At 39.3% G+C, this 26,899-nt stretch overlaps 1 protein-coding gene and 1 long non-coding RNA gene across 3 annotated transcripts in view; one reads left to right on the top strand and one right to left on the bottom strand.

Moving 5' to 3' along the window:
- Positions 1-26,899, top strand: part of ADGRB3 (adhesion G protein-coupled receptor B3) — an 851,399-nt gene that overhangs the window by 62,518 nt on the left and 761,982 nt on the right. The gene's annotated exons all lie outside the window — the stretch shown is intronic.
- LOC122422822 lies at positions 396-21,711 on the bottom strand. Its single transcript, XR_006263973.1, has 3 exons — positions 21,611-21,711; positions 16,782-16,839; positions 396-831 (listed from the first exon to the last, which is right to left on the bottom strand). It is a non-coding gene; the product is annotated as an uncharacterized LOC122422822 (long non-coding RNA).

A 26,899-nucleotide genomic window follows, 5' to 3' on the forward strand; every position in this document is an offset into this window, starting at 1 on the left:
CAGCATAGGCACCAAATACCCTACAATAAAATCTTGAATAATGCAGATTACTATTTGATTACCTGGGTACATGTCTATGTGAATTTTTAACATTACCGTTAACTAAACTCTCTTTACCATAATCGAGGGGCTTCCCAGGTGGTCCAATGGTAAAGAATCAGCCTGTGTGAGTGCAGGAGACACAGAGAATTGGTCCCATCCCTGATTTGGGAAGATCCCCTAGTGTAGGAAATAGCAACCCAATCCCGTTTTCTTGCCTGGAAAATTCCATGGACAGAGGAGCCGTAGGGTGGCAGAGAGTCTGACACAGTTGAGCACACACACATGCACACCACTAACTGAAACTCCATGAAAAAGAAAGCAACGCTGTTACAGTTTTTATTTGGTTTATTTTGTTGCCTATTCTTTTTTTTTTTTTTTTTTTATGATGGGGGCTAAAAGAAAAGGATACAAAAAGAAGTTCGTAGGTGGTATTGTTACCCAACCAAATTGCATCCACTTGCCAGAGTGCCCAGTAAAGCCAGTCTACTGACATGGGCTTGTGGTGAAGGAAAGTGCAGTGTTTATCACAGGGCACCAGAAAAGGAGCTTGGGGTACCTCTTGCTCAAAAAATCCAAACTCTCTGATGGGGTTTCACCAAAGCACGTTTACAGGCCAGCTGAAGGAGGGTGGTTGCAGGGTATGTGATCATCTATGCACAATTCTCTGAATGGTTGATGGTGAGGTAACAGGGTGACATCACAGGGGTTAACATCAGGCTCCGGTAAGTCTGGGGGCTACGGGCTCATGGTCAAGTCATTAACTTCTTCCACTGGGTGAGGTTTTAGCATCTGTAAAACAACCAAGGAAATGTGCATCACGTACTGTTATCTGCGTACTTCATGGAGGAACCAAAGGTTCTGTGACTGCATTTGGCTAATGTCCTGTTTGCATTGTTATCTATTCTCCTGATCTGACTGCTACTCTTGTCATTACCTGTTCACATCCTTGCAGTCATTAAGTATGGAGGCAAGACTTTGTGACTCAGGTGGGGCCCGGGAGACTTCAGCTCTTCCGTAGGCAGAGGACATGTGGGGAAAGGTCTGTCTTGGGAAGGGCCATAGGGTCCTGATCGGTTATAATGTGAAGTCATACGATCATGCAATATTGAGGGATTTATTACTAAACATGTTTGTGAAGAATGCATGTTTATCAAAGGGCAGTGAATTATATTTTAAGCACACAATGAATCCTCCTGCAAACACAGACCCCTGACATCCTGGCCAGCCTACGGACAGCATTTTGATGGCCTCTTCTCATGTCCTTTGACATTCCTGGTCCTTATACCTACAGCTCCTGCACCATCAGCTTTCCAGGTGGCGCAGTGGTAAAGAATCCTTTTGCCAATGCAGGAGATGCTAGAGATGTGTGTTTGATCTCTGGATGAGGAAGATCGCTGGAGGAGGCAATGGCAATCCACTCCAGTATTCTTGCCTGGAAAATTGCATGGACAGAGGAACCCGGTGGGCTACAGTCCATGGGGTTGCAGATGGTTGGACACGACTGAGGGTCTGGTCACACACACACCTGCACCATCGACTTCCGAGAGATCACTCCTGAGTCCTTGTCCAGTGTGTTGATGAGAATAGGCTTTCGTGGGTGTGACAGAAACGCCTTTCTCAGCCAGGGAGAGGCAACCTTGCCCTTCCTCCCTGAGTTCCTGGATAGTGCAATCTGAGAAGAAGTGAATAATTAGTGTGGGTGCAAATCTTAGCCTTTATGTGCTACTGAGCTGCTGGGAGCAATGTGTGGGGCTAACTGCAATTCTGGTGTGTGTGTGGGAGGTTTGTCCCCGAAAGGTTTGGAGATATTATAATGCCCCTTTGTTAGTTTGTGTGTTTTTGAAGCATGGAAACATAGCTTAACATATATTTAGGGGCTACAAGTTTCCTCCTCTAAAAAGTTAAATCTTGAAAGGACTCCTTTTTGGGTGACATAATAATAGGTTTGCTGCCATCAGAATAAATGTTTCTGCCCACTGGTATGCTTTCCATAAACAAAATCAAATTCCTTTTATGTTTTAAATATATAGAAAAACTTAGAAGAAAAGTTTGCATTTCTAACCCCTGAATAATGTTAAGTCATCGGTTCCCTTGGGGTTATGGATGAATGTAGATGTTTGATTTAGAAAAGTTTCAATTTGATTCACTTGACTGGTTTTCTGAGATTGGGCTTGACCCCCAAGCCTGACTTTAATAATATGCACTTGGATAGGAACTCCCTTGTGTAGGAACGAAATACATTTACACAAATTAAACTATTAAATTCTGTTTGGTATGTAGCATATAATGGGCACCTCAAATGTGACAGTTCCCTTCTTTCACATTTTCACCATGTTTGACTATTTTATGTCTGTTTTTCTATTCATTCCATAAAGAAGCCACTCTGGGTTATGCTTTATTTTACTTTTCTCTTTCATCCTACTGGGCTACGTGGTGATCTTTCTTGCAGCCTTGATTGTATGAGATCTGCCAGCACTCAGTCGGTATTCTGTGAGAGTTGTTCCACATGTAGGTGTATTTTTGAGTATTTTTGGGAGGAGATAAGCTCCATGTCCTTCTGTTCCACCATCTTGATCTCCACCCCTGGGTTATACTTTTCTTAAGGAAAGGAATAAATTATTCAAAGAGTTAAAAAAGAGTAGCAATAATCATTTTATGAAATGAAGAGAATATTTTTTTCTAGACAAGTAGGTGCTTTAAAAATGCCACAATTATTTTACATCTTTTAAGGTCTTGATAAATATTTGCCAAAAATTCTTTTCACTGATTTTCATTCATTTATTATTGCTGTAGACTTTAGGACAAAGTAGATTAAAATACTCATAGGTTTAGATGTAATCATGAGCCCATTTTGGTTGTAGGTGTGTCTGTTGAATACTAGACTGGATCTTGAAATGGAACGTGTTGTATAGAAGACGTGACTATTTTTCTTAAATACTGCCTGAATTGTGCTGGGCGTTGTGGTGGGTTCTCATCATGTTTGCTCTCTTCTCTCTGAAAATAGCTGCTGACTTTGCAAGCGCCTAAGGCACAGCTGCAGGAACCTTCCAGAGCCTCAGAGCAAGGAACTTGCATTTGGTCAATTGACAGATGAATATTCAGTGTCTGAGTTTTATTCCTCTAGGGGAAATTTTAAAATTTATATGTCTGTGACAATCAGAAGCTTACATACACTGGTGGAAATTTCGTTACCTCTCTGTTAGTGTTAGTTATCTCTGTTGGTGGACTTCCCAGAATGAAGACCATGTATTTAAATTTAATGTATTAAATATGCACCCACCCAAGTGTAACAGATTTGAAAAGCACTGATTCTTTAATTGTGACTTTCCTATCCAGCAGTCTTAGGTATGACGTCACTGGAAAGATATTAATATAATTTTCTTAAATTCATATTTTATATCATTAATAAATTTATCCAGTGGTCATGTATGGATGTGAGAGTTAGATTGTGAAGAAAGCTGAGTGCCAAAGAAATGGTGCTTTTGAACTGTGATGTTGGAGAAGACTCTTGAGAGTCCCTTGGACTGCAAGGAGATCTAACCAGTCCATCCTAAAGGGAATCAGTCCTGGGTGTTCATTGGAAGGACTGATGCTGAAGCTGAAACTCCAATACTTTGGCCACCTCACATGAAGAGTTGACTCATTGGAAAAGACCCTGATTCTGGGAGGGATTGGAAGCAGGAGGAGAAGGGGACGACAGAGGATGAGATGGTTGGATGGCATTAGCGACTCGATGGACATGAGTTTGAGTAAACTCTGGGAGTTGGTGATGGACAGGGAGGTCTGGTGTGCTGCAATTCATGAGGTCGCAAAAAGTTGGACACGACTGAGTGACTGAACTGAACTGAACTGAACTGATAATTATGAAAGAAAGAGGATTTTAATATTTATTCCTAGAATAATTTCAAATATATTCCCTAGGAAACTTAAAATAGGGTAAACATTTCCTAATGTTTCAAGTAACTATGCAAAATCTCTTGAAATCAGTTTTTTTAGAGTCCATTAACTTTGATGTCATTTAAAATGCTGTTTACATATAGAATAACTACTTTGATTATTCCCTAGGATGTTAATTTGGTGTTTAGAGTAATGAAATCTGCTTTCTTCCACATTTAAAATTGCAGAGGAAAAAAAAAAGGCAAAGAACAGTACTACTGTAAGCTTGGATACTGAAAAAATGTGATCCATGCTTCTCAAATGCTATTTATGCTACTAAACTTCAAGTGCTTTTTTTTTTTTTAAGAAGTTAGGCACTACATTGAAATGTTCCAGATGTTATACCATTTCTCGTTAGAAAATACCTGAAGTATGCCAGAGGTTACTTAAACTTGTGCTGTAGCTACCCAAAAGCCCATGAAACATTCATCAGCAATGATCCTTAACTAATGTTGAAATCAAGCTAGCAAGGGATACCTTAGGGATATTCTGCGGTGGTTGTTGAGACCAATATTGTCTGTTGAAATTTATCAGACATTTCATTGCTGTATGTGTTACTAGAATTTGAAATTGATAGAATTTTGAAACTCAATATCATTGTTTTAAAAAGTTTGCCTTTTCGCTCTCACTCCTTTGAGATGTTGGAAAATGATTTTTCCTGCTGCAAAGAGGGCTGTAAAGCGAAATGAAAGCGGAGGCTACTGGTGCAGAGAGCGTTCCCTCCTTAAAAATGTCAACAGTGAAATAATGTTTTCAAACGGGCTCTTGAGATGACATATCTAAAACCACATACAGGGAAAAAAAAAAAAAGTTGTTGGTTGGTTCTTCTGTGACTGCTCAGTTTCATGGAATCAATTCAAGGAAATTTAGAAGCTGCAAACAGACAGCATGTTCAATTTTAAAGGTAACTGAGTTTAAGGAAGGAAATAATAGTGGGAAATTGCTGGAGATCAGATTTTTCTTAATAAAATCTCCACTCTGTTGTGAGTTTAATGGGTGATATAGTTCATTGACCACATTTTTCCTCATATGTCCCTATAATTCCAACTCTAGGGCTTTGGCTTATGAAAATGAATTGTGCAACAGAGAGAGTAAATGAAATGAATTACCAGGCTTGGGGTTTGGCCATCTATTGAAACATACCCTGTATGTCATGAGTCTTATGAGAAGAACATTGCAATATTTTACAGATAGTCTTCAACATTTAAGAAATTATTGAGAAGATAGTGCTAGAGTCTTCCATATTTTATAATATTAATCAGTTAACTAGAACATAGCCCATCACTCCTGATTCCTTAGGAACAGTTTTGGATTTGATTAAAATTAAGTAATGCATGATACCCTCTATTCTTTAGTGGTTTTTCCAATTATGTACATTGGTTTTTGATTTTCATGTATACTTGTGCCTGTGAACTGCTAAAATAATTTTTTTTCATCCTGAATTTATGATATCAGCAGGACTGGATGTTCTATACTAATCGACAAATTAGATGCACATTAATCACCAGGAACACATGGCACCTACCCCCCAATTTGGAAAGCATTCAAAAGTTTCATTTGTGAATTTGGCACTGTTGACAAAATGGCCTTTTTTTTTTTTTTTTTTTGCACAAGGCATAATGCCAGGGGCCTGGTGAATTGACATATTAAACCCTACTTGTAAGGAAGTATGAAGGGTATGAGTATCATTTCTCAGCTTGGGTGGTAAGACATATAGAACCATTTGGAATCACCATCAATTAGCATGGCAGAAACCCAACTTCAGTGACTTTCTGATCCAGCCCTTGCCTCTCAGCTCCCTGAGATTTATCCAACTTTGAGGTAAGTGGCGCTAAAATATGGCTATGGAAGTGGGGTGGAGGGAAGATGTGTGTGGAGGCTCATCTGTCTTGTTTTCAGTCCTCTGCCTGTGGACACAGACGTCTGCTGAGATGGCCGTCATGCCATATGGCCCTAGACTATGATTCCCATAGATAACCTCAGGGACATGCTGTGTTTGTGTCAGATCAGCCTCTTCAGGTCTGGAGCCCTCTCCATTTTCATAGTTGGCAGCCATTTGACTGTTCCCAAGCTACATCAGGGAAAGGAAGTACATCCTTTGTGCTTTTCAAAACACCAGCAATTGCCTACTTCCACTGCATCTGCAGATCCCTGAATTAGAATCTTCTTCCTCCCCAGACCATGGTTTCTGTCTTTAGAGAACCCATCAGTCTCCTTAGGTCCTCTTCTCCTCAGTGTTGTGGGTACATCTGGGACTTCTATGTGCCCATGTGTTTAAACTTTCAAAAATTAAAATCAGGAATACTTCTTTTCTATGTTGGGTTGTTTTCCATCTCCTGTTATCAGGCAGCAGGCATAGTGTAGTCTGTTGTTCCGTTCAGTCGCTCAGTCATGTCCGACTCTTTGCGACCCCATGGACCACAGCATGCCAGACCTCCCCGTCCAACACCAACTCCCGGAGTCCACCCAAACTCATGTCCATCGAGTTGGTGATGCCATCCAGCCATCTCATTCTCTGTCATCCCCTTCTCCTCCTGCCCTCAATCCCTCCCAGCATCAGGTTCTTTTCCAATGAGTTAGTTCTTCGCATCAGGTGCCCAAAGTATTGGAGTTTCAGCTTCAACATCAGTCCTTCCAATGAACACCCAGGACTGATCTCCTTTAGGATGGACTGGTTGGATCTCCTTGCAGTCCAAGGGACTCTCAAGGGTCTTCTCCAACACCACAGTTCAAAAGCATCAATTCTTCGGCGCTCAGCTTTCTTCACAGTCCAACTCTCACATCCATACATGACTAATGGAAAAACCATAGCTTTGACTAGATGGGCCTTTGTTGGCAAAGTAACATCTCTGCTTTTTAATATGCTGTCTAGGTTGGTCATAACTTTCCTTCCAAGGAGTGAGTGTCTCTTAGTTTCACGGCCTGCCGTGATGCTGCCCATTCGGTATGCTGTGATGATTCTCGATCTAAGCCATCCAGCGTGGCAGCCCCTGGCTACGTGTGCCTGTTGGTCGCTTGAAGTGTGCCCAGTGTGACTCAGAAACTGAAGTTTAATTCTGCTTGGTTTTAATTTACATGCAAATTGCCACATGTGGCTAGTGTCTAGCACAGGTAACTGCTTGAATGTGAGAAATGACAAAGCTTTTAAAGAAATGACTATATTGCTAAATATCTTGCAGTCCTAAAACTGTGTCTGAGACGTGCTATATGGCATGTCAGATATGAATTTGACTCATTGTGGCTGCAACTGCTTGCAGAAAAACTTGTCCCTCTTTCTCAATAGATTCTCCTTGTGCTCCTCTCTCACTGATGGGTGCAGGCGGCTGGGAGGGAGAGCAGATGGGAACCAACCTAAACTTTCAGTGAAAGATCTCTTCTGACTAAATTCCCCATCTTTCATGAGATGCCTTTCCTTTATTTTCCAGGAAGGTATCAGGATGTGAGAGAAAGCCTACAGATAGGTGTAGGGAATGGGTCCCCTGGATTGTGTGCAATCTCTGTGTCTCTCCTAGACCCTGGGACTGGAGAGGTCTGGTGTCCGGGCATGGCTTACCCCCTGCTGCCAAAGTCTACAGCGGCTGGGACTCCCAGTCTGTTCTTGATGGCTCTCACTGTTGGTCACCTCTCCTAGTCTGAGGGGATCAGACTGCTGCTGTCTCGGTCAGCACTGATGAAGATCTCTGAGAGTCCAAATAGTCTCTGCATCATTTCCCAGCGTTTTGGATTCTATAGAAGCAAAATAGCAGCCTGTAGCACATTAGACATGGTGGGAGAAGGAGATGCTTGCTCGGGTGTTGTTGGCGTCTACACCTCTGGAATTCCTGTTGTGGCTTCTCTCAGCCCCTGCGATATCTGGCTGAGGTCAAAGTGTTAGTCAATTGATGGGGTCTGTTTAACTGAATCTCCTCTTCTCCTCTGGAGGCTTTCTCTTTATCTTCCTAGCTGGGTAGAACTTCTCAGAAATTCTGTTGTCACTGGTTTATAGTAAGCTTTCATGATCTGAATTAGCCAAGCTTGAGTCTTAATGTTGGGTTCTGCAACATTGTATGGAAAAGCCTGAATGAACTTTTTGACCAACCCAATACTCAAAGGGAACTTCTAAAATTTATCATTTTCTCTTTAGGGAAAGCATTTTTTCCCCCACAAATTTTTATATCACTGTGAAATCAGCTGTCTGTTTTTGAAATTAAAAGTAAATAGTTTTTCCTGCATTAGAAAAAGGATATATACAATGATATTAATAATACAGCCTCTGGATTTGGGGTTTGAAATTTTTTATACTTTGCAATGTTTTTGAAGATTGACTTTCATCACTTTTATATCCTAAAAAAAGAAAAAATCTTAAAGTGAAAGTTGTGAAATTTTTCACCACCTCATTTCACCACAACTGAATTAATGAAATAGGATAAAGAAGCTCCTGGAATTTGATATCTTATTGTTCTGACAAAAAGCAAATCTCCTGAGCTTCATTTTAAAATGTTTAAAATGAGAGTAAAATGTTTCACATTACATGAAAAATTCTGAATCATAAACATGTAATTTTAGTCCTAATGATTATAAGTAATTAAGGGACAGTTTCCAATCTGGCTCCAAAGAGTTGAACATTAAACAGTTTTAGAGATCATAAAGTGTATATGTCCCTTTGTTGAGAAAATTAGCCATTTATTTGTACATTATAGAAGATTGATATGAAGCACATCTAGCCAAAATGTAGTTAACTTTACTTGAGCTCTAAAGAAAGTCTAGAAAACCCCAGATTGTTTTGATTAATTAAAGGACAGCTCATTCTCCTGTAAATTGATGCCATCATAGTATGGTGCTTCTTATTTTGGAGAATTATCACCTGTCAGCTTAGTCAGTGGGAGAATAATAAAAAGGCTTCAGATGATGTAAAGAATCCTATGAAGATACTCTCGGCCTGAGCATGGGATGGATCAAGCCGGAGATCAAAATGTCCAACCATGATTTTATGTTAGGAAGAATACAGCTTTCAGTACTTAAACCTAAAAATGAATACTATTCTTTTTGGTGGGACATCATTTTTACATTTATGTTAACACAGATAAATGTCATAAAATTGCCGTTTCATTTTAATTAACCAGTTGTTTCATGGTTCATTTCAGAATGGACCTCTGAAAGTAAGGACTCTGTTATTTTTAAAGTTAAAAATTTTTACATACAATCTGCTTTTTGTCATCTGCTTTGATATTCTTACTTATATTAGTGTTAAATGACTGACTTTCTTTGAGCGTGCAGAATGAAGTTTAGTTACATTATTTGCTCTCTTAAAAACACATGAAATAACTTTCTGTGCTGGTTTGCTTTTTTTCTCTCATTTACCTTAATTTTAGGAGGCTAGTTCAGTTCAGTTCAGTCGCTCAGTCGTGTCCGACTCTTTCCGACCCCATGAATCACAGCACACCAGGCCTCCCTGTCCATCACTAACTCCCGGAGTCTTACCCAAACCCATGTCCATTGAGTCGGTGATGCCATCCAACCATCTCATCTTCTGTTGTCCCCTTCCCCTCCTGTCCTCAATCTTTCCCAGCATCAGGGTCTTTTCAAATGAGTCAGTTCTTCTCATCAGGTGGCCAAAGTATTGGAGTTTCAGCTTCAGCATCAGTCCTTCCAATGAACACCCAGGACTGATCTCCTTTAGGATGGACTGGTTGGACCTCCTTGCTGTCCAAGGGACTCTCAAGAGTCTTCTCCAACACCACAGTTCAAAAGCATCAATTCTTTGGCACTCAGCTTCCTTCACAGTTCAACTCTCACATTCATACATGACCACTGGAAAAACCATAGCCTTGAGTAGACAGACCTTTGTTGACAAAGTAATGTCTCTGCTTTTCAATATGCTGTCTAGGTCAGTCATAACTTTCCTTCCAAGGAGTAAGCATCTTTTAATTTCATGGCTGCAATCATCATCTGCTGTGATTTTGGATCCCAGAAAAATAAAGTCAGCCACTGTTTCCACTGTTTCCCCATCTATTTGCCATGAAGTGATGGGACCGGATGCCATGATCTTAGTTTTCCGAATATTGAGCTTTAAGCCAGCTTTTTCACTCTCCTCTTTCACTTTCATCAAGAGGCTCTTTAGTTCTTCTTCACTTTCTGCCATAAGGGTGGTGTCATCTGCATATCTGAGGCTAAGTCCTTCATAATAACATTCTTTGTTGTTGACCCATTTGTGGGTTTTTTAAAATTATTATTATTTCTTAAGACTTTTATTTTTAGGTTTACAACAGAACTGAGAGAGAGACATGGAAATTTCCTTCATTTCTACTGCCCTCAGAGGCATAACCCCCCTTTATGAGTATCCTGTACCAGAGGAGCATGTTTGTTACAATTGATGAACCTTCTTTGACGCATCATATTCACCCAAAGTCCACAGTTTAAATTACACTTCATTCATGGTGTCATCCATTTTTTGGTTAGACAAATGTATGATGACAATTATCCATTATTATTGTATCATAGTGATTATTTTTACTGCCCTAATTATCCTCTGTGCTTTGCCTATGCAAGTCTGCCCTGACCAGCCCTGGAAATTGTTGATTTTATTGTTGCCTTTTTTTTTTTTTTTTTACTGTCTTCACAGTTTTTCCCATTCTAGGATTTTTTATAATTGGGATTTTACATCATGTAGCCTTTTCTGATTAGCTTCCTTCTCTTAGTATGCATTTAAGTTTTATGTCTCATTTCTTTTTGTCACTGTTATTGTTTAGTTGCTAAGTCATGCCCAACTCTTTTGCGATCCCATTGACTATAGCCCGCCAGGAGCCTCTTTCCTTTGGATTCCCCAGGCAGGAATACTGGAGTGGGGTGCCAGTTTGTTCTCAGGGGGTCTTCCCGACCCAGGGGTTGAACCCATGTCTCCTGCACTGCGGGCAGATTCTTTACCACTGAGCCACCAGTGCAGCCCTCATTGCTTTTTAGCACTGAATAATATCCCAGGGTCTGGATGGACCACACTTTGTTTATCTATTTATCTACCGGAGGACATCTTGGATGCTTCCAAGCTCTGGCAATTAAGAATGAATCTGCTATAAATATCTGTGTGCAGGATTTTGGGTTGGCGTAAAATTTCAGCTCCTTTGGGTAAATACCAAGGAGTAGAATTGTTGGATGGTGTGGTAGGACTATATTTAGTTTGTTAAGAAGCTGCCAGAGTGTTCTTCACTGTGATGATGCCATTGGCACTCCCACCAGTAAAGAAGGAGAGTTCCTGTTGCTCCATTCCTCACTATCATTTGGTGGTGTCACTGTTCTGCATTTTGGCCATTCTAATAAATGATACTGGTTATTTTATTAATAATTCCAATCATCCTAGTGGAATGACCTATCTATTTGTTTAACAGACACTTTCAGCATTTTCCATGTTGCCCTGATTCCCAGACATGTTACTCTTCTTTGCTGTTGAATATTTTCAAGTTCATGTAATTTGTAATCAGAGGAACGTGAGGTTGAATTGTGGCTTCACCAATTAATATTCAGATAATATTGTGCATGTTGTTTGTAAAATACACTTGAGTTTCTTCATCTGTAAAATTGGGATAATACCTGCTGTTTAAGGTTATTGTAAAGGTCAAATGGGTATGTAGATTCACACACATATACATGTATATGGATTACTAAGTGCAAGTTGTTATAGCTATTACAGTTAAATTATAATATTATGATGAAGACATAATTATAATTGTGTTGTGTTTATAACTAACCAATGGAATACTAATTATATTTTAATTTTACTGAATTGCCTTCCAATTTAGAACAGTTTTGAACTGAAAGCTTTTATGTGACTGGATGTGAGAAATACTGGAAAGGTATTCCAGAAAAAGCAAGTCGTATACAAAGTTGAAATGGGACATTAATCCTTTAAGAATGTGGTAGATTATAATACAAAGAATCGCTATTAATGAGTAAAGACCAGATTGTAAAAAAGTTGATTTATACCATGGTGAATTGAATTCTTCACAAGAAATAGAAAACTCTGATTCATAGATAAGATTGTCTTATTAATCATTCTGTTTTGTTTAATCATCTTAGATCATTTGTTATTTTATTTATTTTTTCAATCTTCTTGTTTATTTCAATGATATCATTGAACATCATACCACGTGATAAACATAAAACAACACTGTACCTTTCTGAGTTAGTGATGGGCACAGGGGCATTAAACCGGTAATATAGAGAGAATGTGGTTATTAAAAATGGCATAAAAGTATACTGGAGAGAGAGCATTGGTGTTTATTCCAATCTGTGGATTAGGGGAAGGTCCATGGAGGGTACGGTTATGTGATCAGCCTTTGTGACTCAGGTAAAACAAAGCGGCAAGACGGACACAGGCGTAGGAGTAGATCCACGCACATATGTAATTTGTGCTAAGCTTCCCAGGTGACTTTTATGCTTGTCTAGTGCAGTTCAACATAGAAGTCTCTAACCATTCTGTAGTTTTTTTTTTTCCTCCAGAAAAACAAATGAACATTAACAGTATTGTTTTAAAAGAAAAGATTTACGTATAATGAAATCATTTCCTTACACACTATGTATTTTGGACCACAAATACTGAAGAATCGAGTTCCATAATATGAATGGACACAAGCGCCTCCCTATTTAATACAGCTGGGGAAACTTATTCTTTGAATTAATGCTGTACAATTTGCAGACACTTCAGGCTAATTTCAGACTGATGTATCTATTTGTGTCAATTATGGCTTTGGAGGGGCTTCCTTTGTGGCTCCGCTGGCAAAGAATCCGCCTGTAATGTGGCAGCCCTGGGTTCGATCCCTGAGTTGGGAAGATCCCCTGGAGAAGGGAAAGGCTGCCCACTCCAGCATTCTGGCCTGGAGAATTCCATGGACTGGAATTCCAGTACAGTCCATGGTGTTGCAAAGTGTCTGACACGACTGAGCAACTTTCACTTTTCTCTCTTTTAACCACATCTTGGTTCAGAGTTTGATTGACAACTCATTTTTTTCCTGTGCTGTAAAAGCCACTTAAATTGGCTGTTCAATATTGTTCTGCCTCAAAAAAAAAAAAAAAAAGGAAAGGAAATCATAAGTTTCCCATTCAAATGCCAGAGACACATGACACCAGGGAAATCCACCTGTTCCACTTTCATCCCTTGTTCTAGTCACTCTTTAAAGATAGTGGTGGTGTTTCTACACACCTGAGGTTTTTAGTCTGCATTAATTTTGTTTCAAACTGGGAGAAACAAAAGAGGCTGGGGATGATTGATTCTGGTTTGTAAGCAGCTGCAAGTTATCTTTCATCTGCACAGTGCACTTTATATATAAGTCTTTGAGTACATTTACTCAATTCATCCAGTTATTTTTAAACTCCTTAAGGACTTGCTTGTTGAGAGGCAGCCTGTTGTGGGGATACTCAGTCCTTCTGCCCACCACCCCCTGCAGCCCAGTGTAGCACAGGCATGGGCTAGGGAGAGATCTGAGGGCCAAAAGGGAACACTGAGGAGCTTCTTTCGAGTTCAGTGTTAAGAGTCTCTTAATATTTCCGACCCATTAATGTGTACGAAGCTGAGAGACTAGCTAATCAGCCAAGGTAGAAGTATTAATATCATAAATTTCTCATGTTAATATTTTCATCTTTTGGAACCACTCAGAGTGGTTTCTATTTTCCTAACAGTGTTTCTGTTTTGGAAATTGTCTGATGCACTTGGCCTAAATATAAAATATGTAAGAATTCTGGATACATATATGTGTAGTTAGAACTGGCATACCATTTGTGTCCTTTTGACCATTACTTCACAGAGTACTTACAATAGATGAGTGATTTTTTAAAAAATACGTAAAGGTTGAACTTGTAGCAATATTATTGAAAGTGCCTTCTAATAACACAAGGATTTTAAAAATAATTCAAATAATTGAATAAATGTAAAAAATCATTATTGGGGATTCCTAGGTGTTTCAGTAGTAAAGAACCCACCTGCCAATGCAGGAGATGCAGCTATAATCCCTGGGTAGGGAAGATCCCTTGGAGAAGGAAATGGCAACCTACTCCAGTATTCTTGCCTAGAAAATCTCATGGACAGAGGAGTCTGATGGGCTAGTCCACAGGATCACAAAGAGTCAGACACAACTGAGCATACATACACACATACAATAAATCATGATATTTATAATTTGATATTTTCAGTTTATTTTAAAAGGCATAAAAATGATATGGTTTGATAGTTGTTGGGAAAGATTGATAGGGCTTGATATTAATAAAATAGGTATAGTAATGGTAGAGTTAAGGTACAGCTGCAGCTGTTTAGTGGAAAAATCTTTCAAATTTGCTGTATGTTTGAAAAGTTCATGATAAAATTCTGGAAAAAAGTCAAATTTTGTAGATTCCAAAGCAAGTTCAATTTTGACACTCAGAATCAATGATTTATGGTTCATAATCAATATTTTGTTCTCCTGGAAGAAAAGTGAAAGTGTGGTCACTTAGTCATGTCCAACTCTTTGCAACCCCATGGACTGTAGCCCACCAGGCTCCTCTGTCCATGGGACTCTCCAGGCAAGAATACTGGAGTGGGTAGCCATTCCCTTCTCCAGGGAGTTTTCCTGACCCAGGGACTGAACCCAGGTCTCCTGCATTGCAGGCGAATTCTGTACTGTCTGAGCCACCAGGGACACCCCTAATTAGCTAAAAGTTAATAAGAAAAGCATGCTTAAATACAAGGTAACAGTCTTTTTTATACACTACCACTATTTTGTAGGACTTCAAATAACTGTAACTTTGAAATTTTGGGAGCATCATCATATATTCATAAAGGCCAGATTCATAATTGGAATGTAAGAAATTAACATTATCATTCACTTCACGTAATTTCTCAGAGCGATCATGGCTGTAACTGAGGACCTTTTCATCCATTCATCTGTTGGTGGACACTTGGGTTGTCTCCATGTTTGACTTTTGTGAATGATGCTGCAGTGAACATGGAAGTACAAATATCTTTTCAGTGACCTGTTTTCATCCCATTTGATTATATACCTAGAAATGGTATTGCTGGATCATAAGGTAGTTTTATTTTTTTTTTAAGTTTTAAAATATCGGTCCTCGGTTTTCTAAATGAAATGTTTGATAGTTGATTGAATTATTGAAATATTTTACAATATACATGTGGTACATTTTACAATGTGTTCGTTTTATAATCAGAAAAAATTAAGATATAAAAACAGAAAAAGAGACACAGAAATACAGAACAGACTTTTGAACTCTGTGGGAGAAGGTGAGGGTGGGATGTTTCAAAAGAACAGCATGTATACTATCTATGGTGAAACAGATCACCAGCCCAGGTGGGATGCATGAGACAAGTGCTCGGGCCTGGTGCACTGGGAAGACCCAGAGGAATCGGGTGGAGAGGGAGGTGGGAGGGGGGTTCGGGATGGGGAATAAGTGTAAATCTATGGCTAATTCATATCAATGTATGACAAAACCCACTGAAATGTTGTGAAGTAATTAGCCTCCAACTAATAAAAAAATTAAAAAAAAAAAAAAATGAAGGTGATGAGCACACACTTCAGAGAGTTTAAAAATTAGAGGGAAGACTGTAGTTCTGTTTAACTATTTGAGGACTCGCCATGCGGTTCTCCATTTGTCTGCATTTAATTTACAGGTAGTCCCCAATTTTTTTTTTTTTAAATAAAATATAAGAAAGATACCCCCGGAATACTGAGGTAAGTATGATATCAAGTATCAAGGCTTATTAACCTCATGTATCATATATCTTTGTTGTTGTAAAAATTTTGCTCTGTTTTTAAATTTGGGGCATTTAGAGAATAATGCTAACCTGATTATCATTCTCAAGTGAGCTTTCAAGAGTTCATTAAAAGTTAAGACGAGAACAGCATGCTCTAGGAAGCAGCTATTTTTAACAGAACCAAATTTGAATTCACCTACTTTAAAGCTTTTCACTCTTTTTAGAAAATATTTCCATCAATAATTTTTAGATTATATAAGTCTATTGAGGTCACAGTTTATAGACCCATCTCACAATGATCTGACATTTTTGCATCTTGACTAAAGTCATGAGAACCAAATTCTTTCACTTCAAGGGCATTCCAAGTAGAGAAGCAGAGTATACAGGTTTGCTTTAAATAACAAAGAAGCAAACAACCAAAGTCTCAGAATGTTCAGTTAATTGAGAGTCCTCAACTGTATATATTTATGCTTTGATTCGGTAAAAATATTTTGCTGTGTGGAAACATCACTTTGTGGCAAAGGGCTCCTTTTAAAAGTGAAAGTTTTAAATTCCATTAAAAACAAAATCCCATAACAAGTATACTTGTGTCTTGAATTTAAATGAAAAAATAAAAACCAGTCACTGAAAGCTGTAACATCTTAGTAAATTAGTTATATCATACACAATATCTTTTAAATGTATTTATCAGTATATTATACTAGTATAGATTTCTTTAGAGAAATACTGGAAATTATTTTTGAGATCACAAACACATTTAAAAATAGTTACTGGGCTACATTTTTTGAAATGTTGTGGCTGGAACAGGTCATGGATCTTTGACTCTGGTTCCCTTTATTTGGAATGTGCTTGCTTTGTTCTGTGGTACCAGCTCAGAGTCACTTTTTCTTGGTCTGTCTCCTTGTCCCTGAAGGAAACCATGGCTGATCTATGATTTTTTTCTCCCAAATATAGCACTCTATAGTGCTTACTACCATATTGACTCCTGTATTTTATGCACTAGAATCTAAGCCCAATTTGGGCAGGTATTGTTTTATGCATGGCTCATTGGGTACTGTTTACAGCCCTCTGAACACAATAGGGGTTGACTTACCCTCTGAAGCCTCCCTCTTCTCCAGGGTCATTTCAATGTCAAGCAGCATTTCAGTGGTCTTGAAAGAGAGAAAACTAATATCAGGGTCCTCCCCTTTCTTTTTCCATAATATGTGTGTTTATTTGAAGAACCATGGTGGAGTCTGTCTAGGTATATGATTCTAGGTTTCTCTGAGTCTTTCAGGAAGCAGATGCATATGTGAAGTTTTCACTGAAGGAAGTTTAACAAAGGGGTCATTTAGAGGTGGAAAGGGTTGAGTTGGCCAACCTCAGATAGGAAGCGCTCACTGAGGGACTAATGTTAAAGAGAAAAAACTGGACAGTAGTCATGGCAGCAAAACCAGGTTTTATTCAGGAACTGTTGAAATAGAGGAAGAGGGTCCTCAAAACAAACTCTGAATACAGCATGGACAGTGGGGATTTATTGCCCAGGGTGGAGTCAGTCCATGGAAAATTACTAAGTGGAGGAAGGGGAATGTTTGGCTCAACTGACCCAACAAGATTTTTGCTGAAGGTGGGCTGGAGTGATCGGGTATCACCTGGGGGATCTAGGGATGAGGAACTTGGTCAGATATCAAGGTGATCAGATACGGAGGATGGGAAATTCTCCGTATAGTGACTTTGCAGAATTTTTGCTACAATGGGCAACACAGAGATGGACACGGAAGTCCAAAATGTGAACAGTAAAACCTAATTTATAATTGCAAGGTTGAAAGAAAATATATGACAGTTAGCATCAGTTCAGTTCAGTTGCTCAGTCATGTCCAACTCTTTGCGACCCCGTGGACTGCAGCACACCAGGCCTCCGTGTCCATCACCAGCTCCAGGAGTTTACCCAAACTCAGGTACATTGAGTTGGTGATGCCATCCAACCATCTCATCCTCTGTCGTCCGCTTCTCCTCCTGCCCTCAATCTTTCCCAGCATCAGCGTCTTTTCCAGTGAGTCAGCTCTTCACGTCAGGTGGCCAAATTATTGGAGTTTCAGCTTCAACATCAGTCCTTCCAATGCACACCCAGGACTGATCTCCTTTAGGATGGACTGGTTGGATCTCCTTGCAGTCCAAGGGACTCTCAAGAGTCTTCTCCAACACCACAGTTCAGAAGCATCAATTCTTCTTTCTGCACTCAGCTTTCTTTATAGTCCAACTGTCACTTAGCATAAGTCCCTATAATTTCCTTGTTCTTGGTGTTCTAAGCATAGGCATAATTTGAATCTATGAGTTTGTATACTTTGAACTTTCCTCTGATTTGAGAGTTACCACATACTTCAAAAATATCAAGAATGGGCTGAAGTGAAAGATACGGCAGTGTGATTAATGCAGAAAAACAATTTGGTGAATTTAAACTTTTGCTTTACCTAGCCCATGAGAAAGAGAAGCTGATTGTGAACAAGGCAGGGGCTGTGTGTGCACAGAACGGCTGTCCGTCTGTGTGTTTGTGTGGCTGGGGTTACTGGATAGCTCTGAGCCAGGCTGGGGGTGTTCACGTCCTGGATCTGCCACTGACTACCTCTGTGATCCTCAGCAAGTTATGTAACATCTCTGTGTGCTCATTTCCACATCTGTAAATACAGGTAATATCGTTTGTCATGGAATAAGATGAGATATACAAGTTCTGAGAACGAGTCCTGGGATGTAATAAAGATTTATTTGATATTATTATTATTCCATGGATATGTAATAATTTTAATGCATACATGTTGTTATATATCCAGCTATAAGTAATTCAGTTATAATTAAGCTTGTTTTGAATAAAGGAGTTTGCTGATAATGACTATACCAGTGACAAACAGGTCTCTCTCTATTTCTGTATAGCCTATTTGAACTGATCATCTGATGGATTATATTGATATTAGCCTTGAAACAAAGCTGAAATAGAGTTTAAATTACATCTTTTTAGATTAATTGTGCTCTGTAGATATTTTCCTTCCTAGCATTGCATCTGTATTGTATATCCAAATGCCTTAAGAAACTCCTTTGGTTAAATATTTTTCTGTTAACGTGACGTAAAATCATTTGTGTATGTATGCATGCATGTATGTGGATGCATGTATATGTGTGTGTATGTTTAGAAGAGATGATTTTCAGGTATATATAATTTATTATTATAAAAAACTATACTCTGAAAATGAGTTTATTTTTACCCTTGTATCAGTTGTTTCTAGCTTACATGTTCAATTAATATAATCCAATAAAATAGGCTAAAGATTAGGATATAATTTCATGTAAGTATGAGATGAAGTAATTATACTTATAAATTATTAAGAAATAACTTTTGTTGTTATTCAAAATAAATTTATCAAGTCATTATAATTGTATTAACTAATGGAGAATAAAGTTGGGTGAGTTATTTTTAGGAGGAATTCTAGCAATGTTACGATCTGTAAGAAATTATTCTGACCCCCACCCCCAACCCCCACTTGCACCCTGATCAGAGTGATAACACCCAGATTCTTGGTTTTCCTCAGTTAGTAGAAGTTGCTAAGAGGCCAGACAAGAAATTGAAGCAAGCTTTTATTGGGACCCCTGCTGCAGCAGTGAGCAGTGAGTGAAAGTCACTCAGTCATGTCTGACTCTTTGCTATCCCATGGACTGTAGCCCACCAGGCTCCTTGGTCCATGGAATTCTCCAGGCAAGAATACTGGAGTGGGTAGCCTTTCCCTCTTCCAGGGGATCCTCCCAACCCAGGGATCAGATCCAGGCCTCCCGCATTGCAGGCAGATTCTTTACCATCTGAGCCACCCAGGAGAGGCAGTAAAAATGAGTAGCAGGTTCCCTTGCAGTCTCCCCAGGGTGAGATGAGTGGGTTCCTTATAGGGGTGAGGGTGGGAGTGTTTCCAGGGGTCCCTGGTGTTGAGTGCAGGGCCAAATGCATAGTACCTTGCTTTTGCTCCCAATACCCTGATTCTGTCCCCGCTTTTCAGAAGTGACAGTTGGATTTTTTTTTTTTTTGGACTATTTTGTATCTTGTTGCCCATAATTTTTCCCCACTGCACAAGTGCACAGTTATTTTTAGTCCCTTTTAGTTTCTTTGTACTCTGTTGACTGAGGAGACATTTGTCCAGGAACAAGCACTGTAGCAAATTATCCCCAGTCCCTGGGCCCAGCCTGCCTCAAGAGCACTGGCCTGTTTGCACACTAAACAGGAGTGCAAAGGAAAGACATTCTCCACCAACATTTCTAAAGGGCTCAGTTCATGGACACATACAGTCCATAAAATTAGCAGAAGTTTGGGACATCTCCCAGTAAGTTTTTAAAATACAAAAACTAAAGATACTTCTGATGAAAGAGTTCTGCCTTTTAAAAGATCTTAACCACTGACACATGTGCTGAATATTTGAAAAAATATTTTGAATTATTTCAAGAGTAACTAAGAAAAAGATAATGGCTGACTCTTGATATATGTCAGATTTGAAGCTTCACTTGTTCTCATTTTAAAAATAGTTTTATCTTACAAAAAATTAAGCAAATGTTTCATAACTGGTGTGTTAACTTCTGAAAGTGAGCTTTTTTTTTTTTTTTAAAAGATTTTGGCTCATATCAGTGCCTATTATCAATCTGTACCTAATTTTTTTACTTAATAGCACTGAAATAAGAAAAAAACTGTTCTGCCTCACTCAGGGGCACATTCACTGGGGCTGGAATGAAAGGAAATGCATTTCTCAGGCACTCCTTGAGTGGGGATTTGTTTAAAATGTAGGTGGTTCTGCTTTAAAGCTCACTGCTCTGAACATTTTGAACCCTTTGCTTCATTAATCACATTCATTCTGATATACTTTTCAATTTAAAACAGGAGATAATTGTAATACCTTGAAGCAAATGAGATGTTATTTCAATAATTAAACCCAAAATGAGATGCCAACACATTAGCCCCTCTGCTGTGTCTGCCTGTTAATAGGGACTTGCATTCCCATTGGTCACACTGATTCCTTTCTTTTCCAGTTGAGGTGGAAGTACTGCATACTAATTGTATTCTAATGCCTTTTATAAGAGGTAAAATGTGTGTGAAGCCCTATCACACTGTTTTAAATTAATCTAACTTTGCAAAAATTATAATAATTATATGACATGTTGCTTTCATCCCATGCAAATATGCATCAGATTTAAGAAAATAATTTTACATAACAATCAGGTTACTTGAATACTAAGTGCATGCTTTCTCACTAATGAATTTGTTGATAGAATCAGGAGGCTTTTTATTAGCTTTCTCAAGCTTCAGAAACTCAGTGTTTAAAATGGGCCTCAGCATTTCGACTGAGAGTAAGAGCCTATGGACTTGGTTGGCTGTGCCAAGAGGAGAAAGCATCTATTTTCTCAAAATAGTGTGATATTTTGGAGGGGGTATATCATTTTCATCAGGGACACAGCTCCTATATTAAATAGGATATGTTAACTAAACTGGGATATATTGTTTATGTCAGACTACATAGGCAAACGGAAGTTTCTGTTTATAGAAGTGACCTAACTTAAGTGACCTACGATTTTTCTTAACTATTAATACTTCTGGTAAATGGGTTTTCCTCTTGGTGGAGATTATCATGCTCTTTGTTTCCTAAGAAGCTAATAACCACTAAGTTCTTCCTGCCCCTTATTTTAATGCTTATTTATGCCATTATCTCAAATCTTACCTTAATAATAATAAAAACCATAGTAAAAAATAACTGACACATATTAACACTTACTGACTACTTCCTGAGTGATGGACTCTGTGCTTAATGCTTTGGAAGATTGCTGCTCCAATCCTCACAAAAAAACATATAAAAGGGATATTCTTATTATCTATATTTTCTAAGCAAAGAACCCAGGACCACTGGTGGTGGAGTCACTTACCTGAAGTCCTGCAGCAAATGTGCACAGAGCTTGTCTGGCTCCAGGACTCAAGCTGTCGACTTCGCCATCATCCTGAGCTGACAGGGGCAGGTGGATGCTGAGAGGGCAGAATCAAAGATGTAGGCTGTGTTTTTTCAAAAGTGTTTCAAATATAACCTTTAACCTACACTCTTACCAGAAGAATCAGAGAACCCTCATCCCCTGCAAGCCCCTTTCCTCCCCCGATTCTCTTTGTGGTTTCCATTTTTTTTGCCCCCTGGCTCACCCGTGTCCAACCTGTTCTGTCTGTAGCACCTTTTATCCTGAGTGGTTGGGAGTCTCTGCTCCTGTTACCCCAGTTTGTATTGAGTGTAGCATTCTAGGGATTAGCGCCATCTGTTCTTTGGGTTTATCTGGCTCTTCTCCTGGTGGTGGATGTGCTTTTGTTTTTGTTTAAAGAAGAACCAGCTTTTGTTTCCCACAGGTACACCACTGTTACGATGTTTCTAGTTCAAGGCAGAATCTTCTTTCTTGCTGCCGCAAGGACTCTGAAGGGCTGGCCTGGGAAGAGTGCTGGTGTCCTACCCTACCCCCGAAGATGCATCTGTCCGGATCTTCCCGTAGGCCAGCAGCCCCATCCTTTTTGGCACCAGGCACTGGTTTCCTGGAAGACAGCTTTTCCAAGGACTGGGGATGTGGGATGTTTTGGGGATGATCCAAGCACATACAGATCATGTGCTAACGATCTGTGTTTGCAGCCATTGCCTAGCACTAGCGTCACCCCCTCAGATCATCAGGCATTAGAGTCTCATAAGCAGTGCGCCACCTAGACCCATCACACGCGTGTGTTGTTCACGGTAGGGGTTCACGTTACTAGGAGAATCTAGTGCCTCTGTTGATCTGACAGAAGGCGGACCACAGGCGGTAATGCAAGTGATGGTGAGCAGCCATATACGCAGGTGAAGTTCCTCACCCTCACACCTCCGCTGTGGCCAATTCCTGACAGGCCCCAATTGGCTGGGGACTCCGCTTGTAGGCCATTGTTTAATAGGAACTGCTAATGATCAGAGAGCATCCCTGGCTTCCACCCTCCTTTCAGAGCCTTAGATTAGGGGATGGCTCTGCCTGCAGGCTTCCCATCCCTCCCATACCTTAGGTTCAGCTGACTGGGCTTCATGGAAGTTGAACTCCCAGACCAGACGTGTACACTGATCCTTTTAAATCTTCCTGGGGCCTCACCCCACCCCCCTGCAGTAGTTTGCTTCCTGGGACCCCCTTGTCTTTCCTCCTTGCCTTCCATTTCTTGAAATAAATGAAAGATTTTAGTGAGAAAGTTCACTGTTGTGTTTCCCGCTCTCCATTCTGACCCTCAACCTGCTGTGAATTAACCCCGGGAATCTCCATCTATAGCTGTACATTCTGGTTTCTCCCCCAGGCCAGGTCTCTTAGACAGTTGATACGATCATTTTCTTTCCAGATCCCAGATCCACAACTCGGGGCCCTGTTTCCTTCCTTCCGCCAAGGCTGTGAACTGCTTGCATTTCTCTCTCCTTTTATACCTATTCAAGCGTTTTCTTTGTCTTGGACTCCTTTCCCCTCCAGAAGACTGGTAAACTGTTTATAATTTCAAATTCCTCTTTCACAAGGCAGGTTTTTTTTTTTTTTTATAAACAACACAAGATGATTTCTATTTTACGTGAGTTTTTCTGGTTAGTTAATAGGAAAGCAAACAGAATTTACAAAATTAGCAAATAATGAGTATCATAGAGATGCAAACCCTCTGAAGGCTTAATTCAAATTGAAATAAGAGCTAAGTACGCTTTCTACTATTCCCCACAACTGACTTCCTGCACTGGTGCCTCTGCCAGCCGCTGGTTTTTATCTGGGGCTGAGCCAGCCTGGCAAAGCCAGTGAGATCTTGGCTCCAGCAGAATGAGGCTGAGCTGGCTGGTGGGTCAGCCATTAACCCTTCCTGTCCAGAGTGCCTGTGGCCCACTGCTGCTTTTTTTCTCTGTAGCCATTCTGATTTAGTTCACAACCATGGCCTCATTCATACCCAGCTTACATCCGCACAGTGACTCATCACATCACCCCAAGAAACATGCTTCTTGTCCCTTATTAGCACGAACGTTCTTTTTTCGTGGTGAACTAAATGCTGGGAAAATGCCTTACTTAATGAGATGGAGTTGGAAGGAGTGGCTTTTAAGGGAAATGTGATTTATTGAGAAGGCATATTTTTTGTTTGCTTGTTTTGTTAATTTTTATTTTTCTTATGTAAGTGTAGTTGACTTACATGAGTTTGGAAAGGTGTGGTTTTTATAACTGAAATATAATTGTTTGCAATGTTGTAATTAGTTTCTGCTGTATAGCAAAGGGAATCGGTTACACATACACCTATGTCCACTCTTCTTTACGTTCTTTTCCCCTGTAGGCCATGATGGAGTATTGCACAGAGTTCCCTGTGCTATACAGGGGCTTCTTGTTAGTTACTTATTTTATATACAGTAGTGTGTATGTGTCCATCCCATCTTCCAATTTAGCAATAGCTTTAATGTGACTATATCTTAAAGAGTTTGTCTGTCCTTGGCATAAGTATTATGCTATGGAAACAAAAAATAACTCCGGGGTAAATGTCCTTTAAAAGTATGAATTAGACTTAATTGAGGTCAAAATATCTTTAATACATTCATTGACTTTCTAAGTGCACAAGATTTTTGATGAAATAGAAGTCAGAGGCCTAATTTATATGTGGAGTATCATCATTTTGCAACTTGTCTGAGTTCAGCAGAAGTAAAAAACAAACAAACAAACAAAAACACGTTTTTTAAGGGTTTTAAAGAGGCAGTCATTTCTGGTGACTGAGACCCAGAAGGCTAAGGGTGTTACTGATTGAACTTGGGTCTGTTCGTCGGCTATGTGGCAGAACATGACAGGGAGTTGTGGGGAAGGAAAGCACAGCTTTTATTGAAGGGCACCAAGCCAGGGGAAGGACAGACACTGCTCGGAAGACCTGAACTCCCCCGCGGGTTTCAGGGAAGGGTTTTTAATGGCAAGATTTGGGACAAGGGTTGCAGGTCCTAGACCTTCTTTCTACAAAGTTATAATTTTTAAAATTGAACTATGGTTAATTTACAGTGTGTTCATTTCAGGTGTAGAGCAAAATGATTCAGTTATACATACATATATATGATATGTATACATATGATACATACATATATACATGTATATATATCAAATCTTTTCCAGATTCTTTCCCATTATAGGTTATTATAAGATACTGAATATAGTTTCCCGTGCTATACAGTAGGTCCTTGTTGTTTACCTATTTTATGTGTAAAAATGTGTACCTGTTAATCCCAAACTCCTAATTTACCCCTCCCCCCACTGCTATACTCTTTGGTAATCATAAATTTGTCAGTTGGGGATGAGGTAACAGGATGATGTTTCTGGTTTCAACCAGTCTGGAGTCTATCTGCTTGTGGTTAACATGTAATCAGCAACCTCCACCTGGACTAGGGTCTTGGTTTCTGCAAAGGGACTCAAACATTTGTCACCAGCAAGGCCTCTTAGGGTCCTGCTCGGTTTCAAGGGCACAGCTATATTAGCAATTTTGGTCTTGATCTTTACCACAGGCATTTCAGTAGTTACTATTTAAAATTCATTGTTTAACTCATTTTTTTTTTTTTTTTTTGCATTTTAATAGCTCTACTTCTAACGCTAGAATGCAAATATGAATTTTTGCCTGGGGCATATTCTATTTTACCTGTTCAAAATCACTAGGAATCTTTATTCTTAACACTAGTACCCCGCATGACTCAGAATTTCAGGAGGAGAAGGAATATAGAGATAAAAATGAGAGGACATGAAATGGAGTGTTGTGAAAATGAGGATGGACAGAGACAAAGAGGTAGAAATATAGGAGGAAGGACTAGGGGAAAAGGAGAACTAGAGAGGCAAGAAGAAACGGAGAGAAACACGGAAGCTCAGTAAATTGTGACTTTGGATGTTTAGACTAGTTGAATGGATTTTGCTTTTTCTGCTTTACTTGGATAATAACAATTCTCCACTTTAATCACTTATTTGGAATAATCACTTAATAACAGTTCAAAAAACAACTTTCTTCTTTGGAAGTGGTTTGCCAGCTTTAACTTTCAGAGTTTAAAATTTTTATGCTCTTAAATTAAATGTTATTGAATACTGATGGGTTTCGCTGAAGAATGAGAAATTTTTTTTATGAATTAGTTTTGGAACTTTATAGATTTTGGTTAGTTTATTGTATGAGCTTAAATACCTTTGACTTTCAAACACTGGCATAATTTTTTTTCAAATTGTTCTTGTTTTTGGATTATTAAGGCTACCTTGTACCAAAAATAGCTGAAGGTTATATTTTGAATCAGCAGATACTTTGTACTTCTCAGCCTTTTCTTCCAAATCAAATTCAGGTTTACGGTCTAATTACAGATAACATGGTGTGAACAACAATAACAAAACAACATTTAGATGGAAACGAAAAGACTCAGAGGTAAATGGATTGGGCAGTTCTCCACAGTTTTCAATTTCTGTGAACAAATCATTCAGAGAATGTTGTTCTGGGTCATAAAGCCAGATACTGTTCTACCTGCTCCCGCTGAAACTCTGTGTCCGCAAACCTGGGAGATTCCAGTTCCCTTCCTGCTGGTACCCTGGGAGTTCATGCTTTTTAATTACTAGGTATGCTTTGTATGATAACGGAACCCTTCCCAGATGGACTCCTGAAGGCGCTGCCCAGAGCCATTGCTCTGTCTCTGCCTTCCTGTCTCTGTCTCTGCACCGTGTATGTGCCTCTGTCTCTGTGTCTGTTGCTTTCTGGATCAAATAGAGACTCCTCATCTCTACTCTAGCATTTGCTCTGCCAACTTGACTTCTCCTTTTATTACCCGTTGTGACTCTTCCATTGCCCCCCTTGTTAAGAGATTGCCTGCTTTCGGCCCCTGTGTTACAAGCTACCACCAGGTGTCTTCAGGTGGAACCGTCCACGGCTAACAAAGGCGACTGCTTTCCATCTAGGTATTCACATATCTAACTTAAATCCGGGTTAAAATTGTGTTTTTACATCTAGAAAGTTGAAACTCATGTCTCTTATCCCAAGAAAATTTAATGCTTTAAAACACTTATATTATTATTTGAAGACATATATAGTATATATTATACATTTAAAATAGAAATAATATGTTTTCAGTGGAAGGAACAGTATGGAATGATTTTTGTTCATTAGAAGGGCAGTAACTACTTGCTAAGTGATGTTTAAAAGAGTATTCTTTGGTTACATGC

Source organism: Cervus canadensis, chromosome 20 (genome assembly GCF_019320065.1).
Source record: "Cervus canadensis isolate Bull #8, Minnesota chromosome 20, ASM1932006v1, whole genome shotgun sequence".
NCBI lineage: Eukaryota > Metazoa > Chordata > Mammalia > Artiodactyla > Cervidae > Cervus > Cervus canadensis.